This window comes from Schistocerca americana, chromosome 3, assembly GCF_021461395.2.
Source record: "Schistocerca americana isolate TAMUIC-IGC-003095 chromosome 3, iqSchAmer2.1, whole genome shotgun sequence".
NCBI classification, from domain to species: domain Eukaryota; kingdom Metazoa; phylum Arthropoda; class Insecta; order Orthoptera; family Acrididae; genus Schistocerca; species Schistocerca americana.
This window is the reverse complement of record NC_060121.1, coordinates 151,852,098-151,868,462: the sequence shown is the minus strand read 5'-3', so window position 1 is coordinate 151,868,462 and position 16,365 is coordinate 151,852,098. Positions and strand designations below refer to the sequence as shown.

The 16,365-nt window shown below is 43.4% G+C and overlaps 1 long non-coding RNA gene across 1 annotated transcript in view; it reads left to right on the top strand.

Moving 5' to 3' along the window:
* Positions 1–6,916: 6,916 nt before the first annotated feature.
* Positions 6,917–16,365, top strand: part of LOC124606807 — a 738,984-nt gene continuing 729,535 nt past the window's right edge. Inside the window, exon 1 of the long non-coding RNA XR_006978732.1 lies at positions 6,917–7,499. This is a non-coding gene — a long non-coding RNA (uncharacterized LOC124606807). The remainder of the gene's footprint in view (positions 7,500–16,365) is intronic.

Here is a 16,365-nt window from a genome sequence, read left to right as displayed (position 1 = left end):
AACCTGAACACAGGAGGCCACAAGGCAGAAAAGACGCTGGTTGCACAAACCAAAATTCTTCAATTAACATCTAAACCTTTAACCAACTTAACTTGCAGTTTATCAGAGAAACAGCAGGTGAACTCCGATGCAAAGGTTCCTCACACCCGACCGTGTCCACGTCGTCAGCGTACCCAACTGGGCACAGTCACGCAGCCACGCGCTCTGTCACCGGAGCCCTCGTCTTCTCTGCACCCACGGCGGCGAAATACCACTCCTCAGGTTAGGCGAGTTACTACTCCATCATTCCCGCCTTCAGATGGAAAATTTAAAGACATCCGTTGCCGCTCCCGCCAAGTAGTGACTCGGAACCACAGCCGGATGGCCCCCGGGTGCTCACAGCAAGAGCTTACAGCCTTCTCCCGTCAACCCGTCCCACTCGTCTCGCACGGCCAGGATAGACCACGCGGCTTCTCGGAACAACAGCCAACTCTCCACCGCCACGCCACGTCGCGGTCCCATCGTTCGACATTCTCTAATTCCCGATTTTAAAAACCGACCGACCGAATCGTCACCGCTAGGCAACCAACCGGCCATCCCCCCAAAGATCTTATTCCCTTACACAAGGCTAACAGGAAGCAGCGACTCGAAGATCGGTAAGACCAGACACGCCATGGAGGTAAGAATAGAGGGAGACGCCGTGACGTCACAGCTGTGAAGCTATGTGAAGCCGAGGGTAGCCATCTCAATCCGACCAAAACATTGCTGCTGTAAGCTTGTGTGCATAGGCTTGTCGCTCGCTTTTGGAAGGATTTTGCGCTATTATGGTGACTTGTGTGGTGTTCGGATGTACGAATCGTTCTGATTGTGATGCGAAATCAAAGGGAATAACATTTCGTGTGCAAGTTGTCTCGTTAAGTGTGATTTTACAACTTCATTGTGAATGAACGTGTGCTACATCGGTACTCGCACTATAGCGTGTTTTTCTCCTGTATGATTTTAGATTTCCTAAAAATGAAAGTCGGAAAGCTATGTGGGAGAATGCCGTGAGGAGGAAGAATTGGCGTGCGTCTAAATGGAGCACTATATGTTCTCAACATTTCCGAGAAGAGGACATAGACCGAACTTCCCTTTCAACAATAAGGCTCCGTGAAAATGCTGTACCATCAGTTTTCCCTACACACCCAAAACATTTGCAAAAGGTATGTTAATTCAAAGAAATAAATTCCTAGTTTTCAAGTTCACGTTTCAGTATAATACGTACGTATCGTCGATAGAAGTGTTGAGTAACTCACTTTGTCTTCATCATGTACCAAATTAAAAGCTAACACTACATTAACTGGCGTAAAGTATAGGCCTAAACAGGACACTGTGTAGATTTGCCATTCTATGTACCGTATTTCAGTAAATATTGGTGGTAATGAACAGTGTTTCCCAATAATGTAACGTAACTGAAATGTCCCAGTACGTATTACAAACAAGATGTATTTATGGGGCTTTGGAGGGAGGGTATAGCTAACTTAGTTTTCAGTTTCTATTATTTAGTTTGTGATACACGTTTATTACTGAATTAACAAAATTGTATCGTTTACACTGAAGGCTAGCTATTCGTAATATTACATTAAAAACTATTTTTAATCAGAAGAAACGCGGAATTTCGTCTTTACGAGATTTTATTTTAAACAAAAACTTTGAAACAACCAATCTGATGACGTTACATGCGTATATGGTGCAATTAGCGACTGCAATACACGCAGCGCTATAGCACACTGGCAATGTTTTGGTCAGAGTGTCATGGCAGCGAGCCACGCCCCCATGGCTTCAAAACGTAGTACGGCTGGGATACGTAGCTCCATCTCCCCTTATTCTTACCTCCATGAGACACGCCACCAGAGGGGAATCTCAGCAGAATCGTACACAGCATAACGATAAATATGGAAGAATCGATTAACGATTGAATGGAAGGACTCAGAACAATCTTTACAGCGCGATGTATGTTGAGAGCCGACACACGGCTCACCCATTAAGCACACCATTTGCTCAGCAACACATCACACAGTATATTTGCATAACACAAACATTACGCTTTTCATATGCATTGGCAAACAAACACATAATTTCTTTAAGAACGTTACACATTTAGAAAGAACGTTACAAGTTCCTTCTCAGTGTAGATTCATCTGGAACTACGTCTTCGGCCTGGAATCTAATTGACTGGAGCGGAATTGTCTTCAGCGATGACTCCCGTTTCGAAATGGGCCCCGAAGACCAACGAAGAGGCGTCTTCGGACGCCCCGGACCGCGGTGGGATATCAACCTCACTGTCGCCGCCATACGGCCCAACAACCAGGACCCTGTGGTTGTCATCCGCGACATCGTTACAACACAGCAGTACGTCGACGATATTCTACCCCCACACCTTGTTGCCCTTCATGGCAAGCCACATTTCAGCAAGATAATGCCCGTCCGCCCACGGCGAGAGTTTCTGCTGCTTGTCTTCGTCTTTGTTAAAGCCTACCATGGCCAATAACGTCGCCGGATCTCTCCCAAGTTGAGAACGTTCGAAGCATTATGGGCAGGGCTTTCCAGCGCTTTCAGGTTCTAAACGATCTAAAGCGCCAGTTCGGCAGAATTTGGCACGATCTCCCTCAGGAGGACGTGCCCAACTCGGTCAGTCAGTGCCAAGACGAACAACTGCTTGCGTAGGGGCCACAGGTGGACGAACGCGTTACTGACTTGCTCAACCTGTGAAGCTATTTCTCTTGAAGCAATGGTCCAGTTTTTGTAAAAATTATATTCATGTGTTTGAGAGCACATGTAGACCAAGTCTTCGATGATTTCCGTCCCATTCGGATAAATACTACGTGGTGAGACGTCTTTTTTTTCGAGAGTATTTTATTTCAAGGTGAGGTGGATGACGTATTTGCAAAATTTATGAATGTATTTACTACAGCAAGATTTTTTTCGTACTTCGGGCAGTTCTTAAGGATTTTTGATTGGTTTTAAAAGATTGATAACTGGGGCTACATTATAAATTTCTTAAGTAAATAAACAATTACTTTTTTATTTTAACTTATTAGAGCTCATTTTATCCTTTCCCGCTGGTTTTCACCCATCACCGATAATTCTCTTCCGGTAAATTCTGAGGTGACGTGAACAGAAAGCATATGAGGTACATTGTCTAACTGTTTCGTGACATAATCACCTGGTTTTTTCCGGCCACGGTGGACGAGCGGTTCTAGGCACTTCAGTCCGGAACCGCGCGACCGCTACGTTCGCAGGTTCGAATCCTGTGCCTCGGACATGGATGTGTGTGATGTCCTTAGGTTAGTTAGGTTTAAGTAGTTCTAAGTTCTAGGGGACTAATGACCTCAGATGTTAAGTCCCATAGTGTTAAGAGCCATTTTTGAACCTGGTTTTTGAGCATATAATGTCACCCGTCTTTTTTTTCCGCAAGAAACATTTATCGCCGTTCGTGAATTTTCTTTGAATTCCTTTACTTAATATGTTTTTAGAATGTCACTCATCCTTGCAAATACTGTACGTGGCACTGAACTTGTACCACTTTTTAACCGGTTACGTGATTTCTTCCATTCCCACGCCAGTGAGAATTTCGGTATTTCGATTCAGACACAATTCACTATTAAGGAAATGCTTATGCATAAACATGGACTGCAAACTGAACTAAAAGCCGCGTATTAGCCATCAGTTCAAAGCAAGTATTGGAACGACAATAACAGTGAAGTCAAGTGGTAACAGAGAACAGCCAATAATAATAATTTAACAACACATAGCAGCCAATAATAATAATTGAACAATGCCCAAACGATCAAATGTTTGTGATTAGAAACGAATGCGTCTACGATCAGACGATTCCAACGACCTGTTGGCTCACCCAGCTGCCCACGGGAGGGGTGGACGGGGGGGGGGGGGGGAGGTGGTATCAGATTGTTTACAGTGATGTTAAGAGAAAGGTTAGGCGTAACTGAGGAACTGAAGTACAAATGTGTGAATGTCATGCCTTGAACTAATATACCTCATACTTTTCAAAGTCTGTATAATGTAAGCAGGCCGGTGTGGCCGAGCGGTTCTAGGCGCTTCAGTCTGGAACCGCGTGACCGCTACGTTCGCAGGTTCGAATCCTGTCTCGGGCATGGGTGTGTGTGATGCCCTTAGGTTAGTTAGGTTTAAGTACTTCTAAGTTCTAGGGGACTGATGACCTCAGATGTTAAGTCCCATAGTGCTCAGAGCCATTTCAACCATTTTTTGTATAATGTAAACACGTTTTAGTGCATGGGTATGTTTGTACATACGCTGCAGGAAGATAATTTTCTGCACAATACGTTTACCTTCCTCACAAATAAATGGCTGAATTAGGTGTTTAAGTCCTACATTCAGATCATAATTGATTAAGAGGCAAGAGGCATAATCACAACTGCTAGTAAACCGGAAGGAAATTTATCGCAAAAATTTGGCAGTGTTCCTTCACTCTTCAAGAACACCTAAGTTAGGGGTTGTCTTCATTTTTCATCATAACATATGGTGTCCCGAAATTTAGTTTTTAAATACATTTTACGAAATTCTTTAAGTTTTCCGAGATTTAAACTCAATTAAACGGAATACAACACAATAAAGTAACACGTTTTAGCATATTTCTCTAACCTCCGTAGTCTCACAGTGCCAATATTTATAAACAGGAACAGTAATTTATTTTGAGCAGCACTGTGGCTGGAGAGTAGTTATATTGTTGTAACAGTTCCAGGCGTCGCAACTTGAGAAGCGTTATTGTCGCGCCACTTAACCACTGTATTTGTCAGAATAGGGTAATTGTTGATGCTACGTCAGACAAGGGGACCAGTGGGTTCTCGTATTAGTCGTGTTGTTGCCATTGTACTGCAAAATACAATGCTGAAACGAGTCTGTAAAATTCAGTGGATTTTTATCATGAAAGGTCGATGTGATTACGAAGCAGTGTATGGAACTGTTTTTCAGTATCATTCATGGTGTACGTTCTGACATGGTTGATCAGTTCATGTCAGAGGAACACATTAACAGATTTAGTGCACCGGGCTGTAGGAAAACTCTACAAAATAATTTTGTAAATCCTCAAACTAGCGAAGACATCAAAGGTCGAACAATCGGAAAGAAGAACCAACCCCATTCACAAGCGCACAGTAATACTGAAAGTCTTTGTTAATTTTATTTCATTAAAAATTTCATGACTATAATATTCTGAAACACCATACTAAATTTGTTTCTTGTTGTGTATATTAAATGTCATTTATTAAATAAAACTGCAGAAATAAATCAGAGTAAATTTGTTTTTACAATTTTTACTAATAGTTAATAGGCTATCACTTGGTTAACATTAGTATTACAAATTTTAAAAAAAACCTGTGTTCATTTTGAGGTTTCTCCTGTTTGCTCCAAAAATGATTTGGCCACCATACCTTATCGGAACTTTTATGCCTAACTTCGTGCAGCCAACGATACATAAGCTTAATTAATTTCGAGTTAATTGCATCTAAATGAACTTAATCCACAGCTATATATTAATAAGTTTAAAATTGTTAAAAAGACTGGTTTGACAAGGAATGAGTGGATTGCTCAGCCGACAGAAACACTAAAGTGTGGTATTTACTGAAAGAACGAATACATTGTTCAACAGACAGGAAAATTACGGACTGATTTCACTTTAAAAAAGAAGAATGAGTAATTTAGTTAATATGTAAAGCTACAACGGACTGAATAAAATGTTTTCGTTCGGTTTCCCCATAGACTGGTTTCACTCCAAAGAAATGATTGAATAACAATCCGACCATTTAGTAAAAATACGAGTGATGTAATCTATTTTTTATTCTCTTGCATAAAAAGACTGTTTTCACAAAAAAGAATGAATTAATTGTTCAACCATTACGTAAAACAACAACCGAAGAAGTCGATTGTTTTCCAACAATCGACTGAATCGATTATTTATATTCCATTCATCCCATCACTGGTAACTCACATACTTTGCTTCTTTCTGCAGCTAAGATGAGAATCTGTGGTTGACAACTTGTTGTAAACACACAGCTTTCTACATAAGCGAAACTGCTGAGCTGCAGAACAGGCAGCCCATCATCATCGAAATGGAGAAAAATTAAGCAAGACCATATTGTTGAGGAAACGGCAGTTGACTATTTTCATCTTCTCGCTCCGCCATAAACTCAGAAGCATTCGCCCGTAGCGCCACTGTCGTTTTCAGTTTCTCCGCAGACGGGTGTTCACAGTAATTGCTTGTAGACATCGATGCATGGAGACATTAAAGCGGGAGGATAATGGTCTCCGGAACGAGTTTCCGTGCCGCGCGTTAGAATGCCAACCGGCGGAGCGCTTTACGGTGGTCGCTCGCCGCCGGTTGTTTGGGTACATTCCTGACTAAAAAAAGCAGCTGCGTCCAGTCAATAAAGCACTCCGTCTCTCTCTCCCTCCCCCCTGCCCCACCCGTTCCCCATATCTCTGTCCACATTTTTCAGTAGCAAAGCGAATCGGAAACAAAGAACAAAAAGGAGCTGGCTGGCGTGGCGCAGGCGGAGGAGAAAAAGTGAAAAAAAAAAGGCAGCACGCCTGAAGTATCCGTCAACCGGCTCTGCCGTGTGGGAAAGAGTTGGAACGAGCTGCTTGGGAGAACAGAGTTGGAGGGGGTAAGAAAGAGAGAGAGAGAGAGAGAGAGAGAGAGAGAGACAGACAGACAGAAAGTGAGAGGGGGGTGGTGTGAGAGGGAGAGGGCGGTGATTTTTTGTCGCAGTTGTTGGCAGCGCATCGCTGCTGCGGAATGCAAGGCAGGCTCTCGTCGCCGGGCAGCGAGCGTAGTTCTCCGGGAGGCCGCGCGAGGCGCCACCGCTGCCGCTCGACTGCCACACGGTGCAGGCCGAGGCGAGTCCACCAGTCAGCAGCGAACAGCTGACGAGAGAGAGTCTAGGAGTCGGTGGCAGGCGTTGCGAACGCGGCTGCAGTGGAGGAGGAGGGTAGCGACACAGTGCGTTTCGCGAGTTGGTGTGGCCGTCTCGCGGGAAAGTCGAAGCAGGAAGGCATCTCGCCACGTCACCCTGCGGTCGCACAGGCCCCAGAGATCGAGGCTGCGCGCGACGGCGGCGGAGGAGTGGAAAGTGCGTGAGTGACGTCACAGTGCGTGTTTGTGTGCGAGCCAAGAGTGGTGGGGGCGCGCGCAGCGGCGAGGCCGAGAAATACTATTACCTCTCCTCCTGCTACTACGCGTAGTACTACGGCCGCCGGGTGGCCTGTGACAGCGCGGCGCAGTGCGGACAGAACCACTCGGCTCCTTTGTTCTGTGTCGCCGCCGACGACGGGGAGACAGTGAGGAGCGGATGTCCGTGTGTATCGTGTGCTCAGTGTGTAATATTTCTGAAGTAGAATAGAAGGCGTGAAGTGTGAACCGTCGTGAAAGTGAAAACACTGCCGCAGCAGCCGATCACAGGATTGGACTGACGTCTCCGCTCCACGGCCCTACGAAACTGAAGGTCAGTGTCGTGTTTCTACTGTTTAATCGTAGAGAGCAGCAGCAATGATACGAGGAGACTACAGAATTCCAGGGCGAGAGATAAGATAAAGAGATAAAACAGCTGCGGGTTCTTGTCGAGTGCGAGCGCCGAGAAGTTCTTTCATTAAAAGTTGGGAGGCGAGGCGCGGTGCTTGACGGCAGAACGTTACGGTAATGAGAGACGCAGAGAGAGAGAAGCAAAGAGAGTGTGGCAGAGAGGAGAGGAACTTTTTTCTTTTTTCTCCCTCCGTCTCGGCTTTATCAAGCGCTGCGCCAGACTCCCTGTTACTACCCGGCAGATGCCGGCCTGCGATTGGCTGTAGCCACATCATCCTTGCTCTGTGTCAAACTGGTGGCAGAATGAAACGATGAGCTCACAAACGAATGTGGGTCACCGCTTTCCGCGCTGGTACCAAGTGGATGTAAAGTTTCGTGGAAAGTGGCTCTCCTATACGTGCGCAGCTTGTGTGTGTGTGCTGTGAGAATTTTTAGAAAACTTCTAATTAAATAGCAGACAAGTTCCAAGTACAGCCGGAATTTAAAAGTTAAAAAATTTTTCTAAAGAATTTCTATGATTATATAAAAGCTTCCTGTTGCGGTGGTATGAAATGAAAATGCCGCTTTCGGATTTGACCTTCTACCATTTCGGGCAAAAGATTACTTCCTCAAAATTGTAAGAGCTATCTTTTTGTTTCCTTTGTACCGCCTCGTTATTGATTACTATGTTACTTTTTGTCAGATACCATTTTTTTCTCTTGCAAATTCCGTGAAAAATGAAGGAAAGAGGTAGAACGTTCATTCTCAGTGGATAAACACTGGTATGTTGCAAAAGGCTCAACGAAGAAGTTGTCCCACTAGCAGTACATGTAGACACGGTATGTTTCAACGGAGGGGCGAATGCTTCAATTTTTAAACTTCGAATAAAAATAATTAATCGATCCGTATTGCTTTTCGGGCGTCAATTTATTAACTTTTTCACTTACTTACGTGACTGCATTTGCATACACTTGCCATTTCCTCATCATCCGTATCACTTCGAGGTTCTGGAATTTAATTTTAATTATACTCACTTACGCGATTTCGTTTCTGTACGTAAACACATGTGATTTCTTTCCGAAATAAACTCACGTATGCACAGTAATAATCCAGAAATCAATTTAACACCAAATGATGAACGTAGTGCGAAATTGTAACATTGCTAGGCAAAGAGCTCACATCAAAATATGTTACAGCAGCTGTTTCATGAAATATATGTTGGTAAATACTATGACAGATTGGCGCGATTTTTACAAACATTAATCATAAATAGAACTGCGCCTACTATGTGAAATATGTATTTATTTAATTGTAGATTATGCACGAATTTCTTATGTTGCACATAAACAATGATACGGTGGCCTGTAGCATATTTTTTGTGTGCTACGTAAATATCGACAGCTTGTGTGCAATGTATAGAATATCTGTTTACTGCAAATTTCGAACGAAGGTCATGAAAAAACTTAAATTATCAGTATGTTGAAAGAAAACGGTTACTACCGATTTGCTCCAAAGTTAGATGGTTATGTAAAAAGAAAAAGCTTGTGTCTCACCCCCAGCAAGGTTTCAACGATTAAATTGAACAGTGCATTTCATTTTGAATCTCTGATGAAACAGTCGTTTGTGTCTGCTATATCAACGGGGTGTGAGAAATTACTCTTAATGCAGCGGTGAAACCATTGAAACCTCTGTTTTTACAACAAGCTGTTATGTCTTCCCATTTTATTTACAATTTGAACTAAAATATTACAATCTTACGACCTGGTTGAAACTCAAAATGTTAACAAGGCTTAAACTTGTTTAAACCCTACCGAATAATCCATAATTTCTAGACGTAATATATTACTATTGCTTATTTCTAAAACAAATTCTTCCCAATATAAATGGATTGAACATTATTCTAATAGGGTAAGTGTTACAAGCAAGCTGTTCCCTCGCAAAGTTATATGTCTTGCCAAAAAGACATTGGTACGTAAGGTACTAACTATTATGTAACCTTATCAAACGAAGGTCTGTATTTTGAACCAACTCCATAATACGCCATGCCGTGCTAGTGTTTAATCGACAACATTTCTAAAAACAGAGCCGGTATCTTCTCTAAAGACTTCTCTGTACCTTACACATGATCCACTAAGTAAGCTTAATGTTACAGTGTTTTTTTATATAAAAATAAAGCCAGATACGAAAAAAAACTACTTTCACATTTTGTAAAATACTCATTTTGAAAAAATACTCATGTATTTACAAGGCAAGTGACGTTCAAGAATCAGAAACGAGATTTCTTTGATCGATAAAAGATGTATAGCACTTGAATCCGTCCCAGAAGTTAAATTTAAGACAACATGAGATACTAAAATGAAGAGATGAGAAGACTGAATTGTGATGTACTTTAATTTTGTAGCTTGGCGTAATTCACATCAGTCATCTTCATTCAGAATGTGGTCGGACTTTTTAAATTTAAAGTAAATATAATTTTAATAATAGCTCTCGCAGCGGTATGTCACATAATATTCTTGTCGCCGCAATAGTTGTATATAAAATTGTTGGTGCCTAAGCTCGTAGAAAATGCAGTTATAAATTTATTTACTGCGTATGTCGTGTAGATAATCAAAAATTATAATATTGAAGAAAGACTGTACTATAGAGAAGTTAGAATGTAATGAAAAATTTGAGAATTGTGCGATATTTTCTTGAACAAACTGTAGTATCAAATACAATTGTAAAAAGTACCGCCAAAGTATACCAGTCGCGAAGAAAACATAGACCTCGACAAATCACAAAATTATATACTACTCATACCACCCATTATTCCAAGGCAAATTACAAGTTTTTCTTTAAGACAGTAGCACTTGATCACACGAGAAAAGCAGTCATTTTGAATTCAAGGCAAGTCATGAGAAAAAAATCAGTACTCGAATAACACTTCTATTCATGTTTAATATAACTCGTATTTATTGGCGAAATATCATGTGTTTTTATAGTCTGTACATGGTGCGTAATTTTTACTTCTGCAGTTGTGTTACGTGTATGTACAACATTAATACAGAGTAAATTTTAATTTTCATTAGTAATGAAAGGTTCTTATTTTCTACAGCACCATTCGACATTTGCGATATATACTTGGTATCGATACTGATTTTACAGTTATGGAAACCGAAATATATATACTTCTATCGGAAGACAACCTATATACATTATGTGCCAAAACTTAATCACCACAGTCCGTGAAACTAATGGAACAGCGACGTTATCAATGCCTGGAAACTGTGGCTGTAAGAGAGAACTTTTATTTATTCGTTTATTTTGTCTTTTGGAAAGAGAGAACTTAAGGTAAAACGAAGTAAATGAATAAAGTAAGATCTTCATCGACTGAAAGTGTCGGACCTAAAGCCGCTGAAACGAAGAACTAAACGGAACTTCTGCGCTTCATTGAGCACACTAATGGTTGGGAGCACTGAAGTAAGAAAATGTTTGGAAGTCCAAGACTTGCAATTCTGAGGGTCGGTATGAAAACGCGGTTGAACTGTGTCTAGTCTCCGAAGGGAAATATCAGCAAAGCGTGCCCCGATCAATAGAAGTGACAACTGTTGCTGGCCATAGCCTGTTGTTTTGCGTGAAAACTGAAAGTAACTTGTGAAATAAAGTAACACGCGGTTTAGAACAGAAACGCACAGGCAGGTCCTTAAAGGAATGTTTGGATAGTACTCTAGCAACTAGCAGGCAGGAAATGGCAACGCGCGATGGTTTAAATCAATTCGTGAGAGTTTTGATTTGTATGGAGTACAAGAGGTGAGCCGAAAACTTCAAAATGTGATTAAAACAAAGCATTGGTTCCTGGACGAATACACATACTCCAGGTGAAGTCCTTAACGATTGTCTGAATGAATCCCAGAGGAATGTAAATTAGCTTTCTATGTAAGTTGGATACCTCAAAAAGGAAATAAGACTTGCAAAAACTGTACGTGAATGTCATGTCCTCTCTAAGTAGGTTGTGTGGACGAATCTTAAAAGAATGAGTGTGTGTTAAACAGGTAGAATATTATTTGGGAAATGCTGTCACAAACAGCTAATAGAAAAATCAATAGCTTGTGGTAGAGGTTTCATGTCGGGTGATCTGGGTGGCCAAATCATTCGCTCGATTTGTACAGAACGTTCTTCAAACCAAGCGCGAACAATTGTGGCCCGGAGACGAGCCGCATTGTCATCCACAAAATTTCAATCGTTGTTTCGGAACATGGAGTGCATGAATGGCCGAAAACGATCTTCAAGTAGCCGAACATAATCATTTCCAGCCAATGATCGATTCATTTGAACCAGAGGACGCAGTCCATTCCATGTAGCCGTCCATGGTGGCCGAGCGGTTCTAGGCGCTACAGCCTGGAACCGCGCGACCGCTACGGTCGTAGGTTCGAATCCTTCCTCGGGCATGGATGTGTGTGATGTCCTTAGGTTAGTTAGGTTTAAGTAGTTCAAAGTTCTAGGGGACTGATGACCACTGCAGTTGAGTCCCATAGCGCTCAGAGCCATTTGAACCATTTTTGAACCATTCCATTCCATGTAAACACAGCCCGCACCATTATGGAGCCACTACCACCTTGCACAGTGCCTTGTTAACATGTTAGGCCCTAGGTTTTGTGGGGTCTTCGCCTCACTCGAACCCAACTGAAATCGGGATACGACCGCGTACGTCCCACATTGATTCCTGCGGTTAGGCACTGTTGCTCATATGTTAACGCTAACAAATCACTGCAGACGCTTTGCCTTGGTCGTTAAGTAAAGGCCGTCGCCCGTGCTGAGTGGAAATACCTTTTCAGCCTACTCTTAACATTGTGGATCTCGGAATACTGAATTCCCTAACGACTTCCGAAATGCAATGTCCCGTGCGTCGAGCTCCATCTACCATACAGCGTTCAGAGTTTCTTAATTACCGTCATGCGGTCAAAATCCTCATTCACATGCCTCACTTGAGTACAAATGATAGCCCCGCCAATGCACTACCCTTTTACAGGGTGTTTCAAAAATGACCGGTATATTTGAAACGGCAATAAAAACTAAACGAGCAGCGATAGAAATACACCGTTTGTTGCAATATGCTTGGGACAACAGTACATTTTCAGGCAGACAAACTTTCGAAATTACAGTAGTTACAATTTTCAACAACAGATGGCGCTGCGGTCTGGGAAACTCTATAGTACGATATTTTCCACATATCCACCACGCGTAGCAATAATATGGCGTAGTCTCTGAATGAAATTACCCGAAACCTTTGACAACGTGTCTGACGGAATGGCTTCACATGCAGATGAGATGTACTGCTTCAGCTGTTCAATTGTTTCTGGATTCTGGCGGTACACCTGGTCTTTCAAGTGTCCCCACAGAAAGAAGTCACAGGGGTTCATGTGTGGCGAATAGGGAGGCCAATCCACGCCGCCTCCTGTATGTTTCGGATAGCCCAAAGCAATCACACGATCATCGAAATATTCATTCAGGAAATTAAAGACGTCGGCCGTGCGATGTGGCCGGGCACCATCTTGCATAAACCACGAGGTGTTCGCAGTGTCGTCTAAGGCAGTTTGCCACAAATTCACGAAGAATGTCCAGATAGCGTGATGCAGTAATCGTTTTGGATCTGAAAAATGGGCCAATGATTCCTTTGGAAGAAATGGCGGCCCAGACCAGTACTTTTTGAGGATGCAGGGACGATGGGACTGCAACATGGGGCTTTTCGGTTCCCCATATGCGCCAGTTCTGTTTATTGACGAAGCCGTCCAGGTAAAAATAAGCTTCGTCAGTAAACCAAATGCTGCCCACATGCATATCGCCGTCATCAATCCTGTGCACTATATCGTTAGCGAATGTCTCTCGTGCAGCAATGGTAGCGGCGCTGAGGGGTTGCCGCGTTTGAATTTTGTATGGATAGAGGTGTAAACTCTGGCGCATGAGACGATACGTGGACGTTGGCGTCATTTGGACCACAGCTGCAATATGGCGAACGGAAACCCGAGGCCGCTGTTGGATCACCTGCTGCACTAGCTGCGCGTTGCCCTCTGTGGTTGCCGTACGCGGTCGCCCTACCTTTCCAGCACGTTCATCCGTCACATTCCCAGTCCGTTGAAATTTTTCAAACAGATCTTTTATCGTATCGCTTTTCGGTCCGTTGGTTACATTAAACCTCCGTTGAAAACTTCGTCTTGTAGCAACAACACTGTGTTCTAGGCGGTGGAATTCCAACAGCAGAAAAATCCTCTGTTCTATGGAATAAACCATGTTGTCTACAGCACACTTGCACGTTGTGAACAGCACACGCTTACAGCAGAAAGACGACGTACAGAATGGCGCACCCACAGACTGCGTTGTCTTCTATATCTTTCACATCGCTTGCAGCGCCATCTGTTGTTGAAAATTGTAACTACTGTAATTTCGAACGTTTGTCCGCCTGAAAATGTACTGTTGTCCCAAGCATATTGCAACAAACGGTGTATTTCTATCGCTGCTCGTTTAGTTTTTATTGCCGTTTCAAATATACCGGTCATTTTTGAAACACCGTGTATGTACTGTATGAGCGACACTACCGCCATCTGTATCTGTGCACATCGCCATTCCATGACTTTTTTCACCTCAGTGTAAGTGCGTATGTACGAATTTTTCTGAATCTTAAATAAATTTACAAAAGAAGATCCCCTTTAAATTTGATTCACGGACGTATAATAAACGAGAAGGGATTTACAAAGAGCATAACCTCGCATAAGGACTCGTGTGTCGAACTGACACCATCTACATCCAGTGCAATGGAATAATAATACCCCGGAATTGCAAGCGAGCTACCATATAAGAGTTTTGTGTAAAAAAAAAAAAGCACAGTGGCATACGAAGGAGGTGGGTGGAATAGGATCTACATCTACATGGATCCTCTGCAAATCACATTTAAGTGCCTGGCAGAGGGGTCATCGAACCACCTTCACAATTCTCTATTATTCCAAACTCTTATAGCGCGCGGAAAGAATGAACACCTACAATGCTGGCCACCGTAAATGCAACACCCTGAAGGAAGCATCCGAATCAAGTGAAATTTACACCATGGGTTTGCAGCGATGAGATATGCAACTGATTAGAATTTCAGCGCAGACGCACATCACGCGCGCCTGTGGCACCACCTCATAGCGCCATTTAAGGCCTGGCGATTTCGACGAGTGTACGTTCGGCACGTGTGTTTACCTTGTGGTTGTTTCACAAGACGATCAGTTATGCCTCGTAGACAACAGCGAACATCTTTTGATCAAGTATCCGAGTTCGACAGAGGAAGGATAGTGGCTTACCGAGATTGTGGATTATAATACAGAGAAATCGCTAGTCGTGTTGGACGAAACCAAACAACTGTAATGCGGATATGTGACCGTTGGATGCAGGAGGGTACGACGGACCGACGTGGTCGATCGCATTCACCTCGGTGCTCGGTGCACCACTGCACGTGCTGATAGGCAAATTGTGCGCATGGCAGTGACGGATCGCTCAGTGACATCCCGAACCGTAGCACAGCACATTGCGTCTGTAACGCATCATCCAGTGTCTGCGCGTACCATTCGACGCCGTTTACAGCAGAGTGGTCTGTCCGCAAGACGTCCATTGCTTCGTCTACCATTGACGCAGAACCACAGACGTCTCCGTCGCCAATGGTGTGATGACAGACGGATGTGGACGGCAGAATGGAATGACGTTGTCTTTACTGACGAGGCACGCTTCTGTCTGCAGCACCACGATGGTCGGATTCGAGTGTGGAGACATCGTGGAGAGAGGATGCTGGACAGCTGCATTATGCACCGCCACACTGGTCTTGCACCGGGTATTATGGTATGGGGCGGTATTGGATATTACTCTCGCACGCCTCTAGTACGCATTGCCGGTACTTTAAATAGCCGGCGCTACATATCCGAGGTGCTGGAGCCAGTTGTCCTTCCTTACCTTCAGGGCTCGGCCACAGCCATATTTCAACAGGATAATGCGCGACCACACGTGGGACGCATTGTCCAAGGGTTCTTCGTCAATAACCAGATTGAATTGCTTCCCTGGCCGGCTCGCTCTCCGGATCTTTCGCCGATAGAAAACATGTGGTCCATGGTTGCTCAACGAGTGACCCAGATTACATCCCCAGCTGCCACACCAGATGATCTTTGACAACGTGTGGAAGCTGCTTGGGCTGCTGTACCCCAGGAACACATCCAACGTCTCTTTGACTCAATGCCGAGACGTGTGGCAGCGGTGATCTCCAACAATGGCGGCTACTCTGGCTACTGATTCTGGCAGGAACCACATGTTACAGACGTCTGTAAACGTAATCATTTGATACTTGGTCAATATGTTATCTACAAAATAAATCTTGTTGTGCTACCTCTTGCCTTTCTTGGTGTTGCATTTACGGTAGCCAGCAGTGTATATCTTTGCGTACGAGCTCTGATTTCCCCTATTTTATCGTGATGATCGGTGTCAACAAAATATTTTCGCATTCGGAGGAGAAAGTTGGTGATTGGAATTTCGTGAGAAGATTTCGTCTCAACGAAAAACGCCTTTCTTTTAATGATGTACAGCCCAAACCCTGTATCATTTTTGTGACACTCTCTCCCATATGTCGCGATAGTACAAAACGTGCCGCCTTTCTTTGAACTTTTTCGATGTACTCCGTCAGTCCTATCTGGTAAGGATCCCACACCGCGCAGCAGTATTGTAAAAGACGACGCACAAACGTAGTGTACGCAGTCTTCTTAGTAGGTCTGTTACTTTCTTCTGATGACTTTATTAGTCGATAAACGACAGCG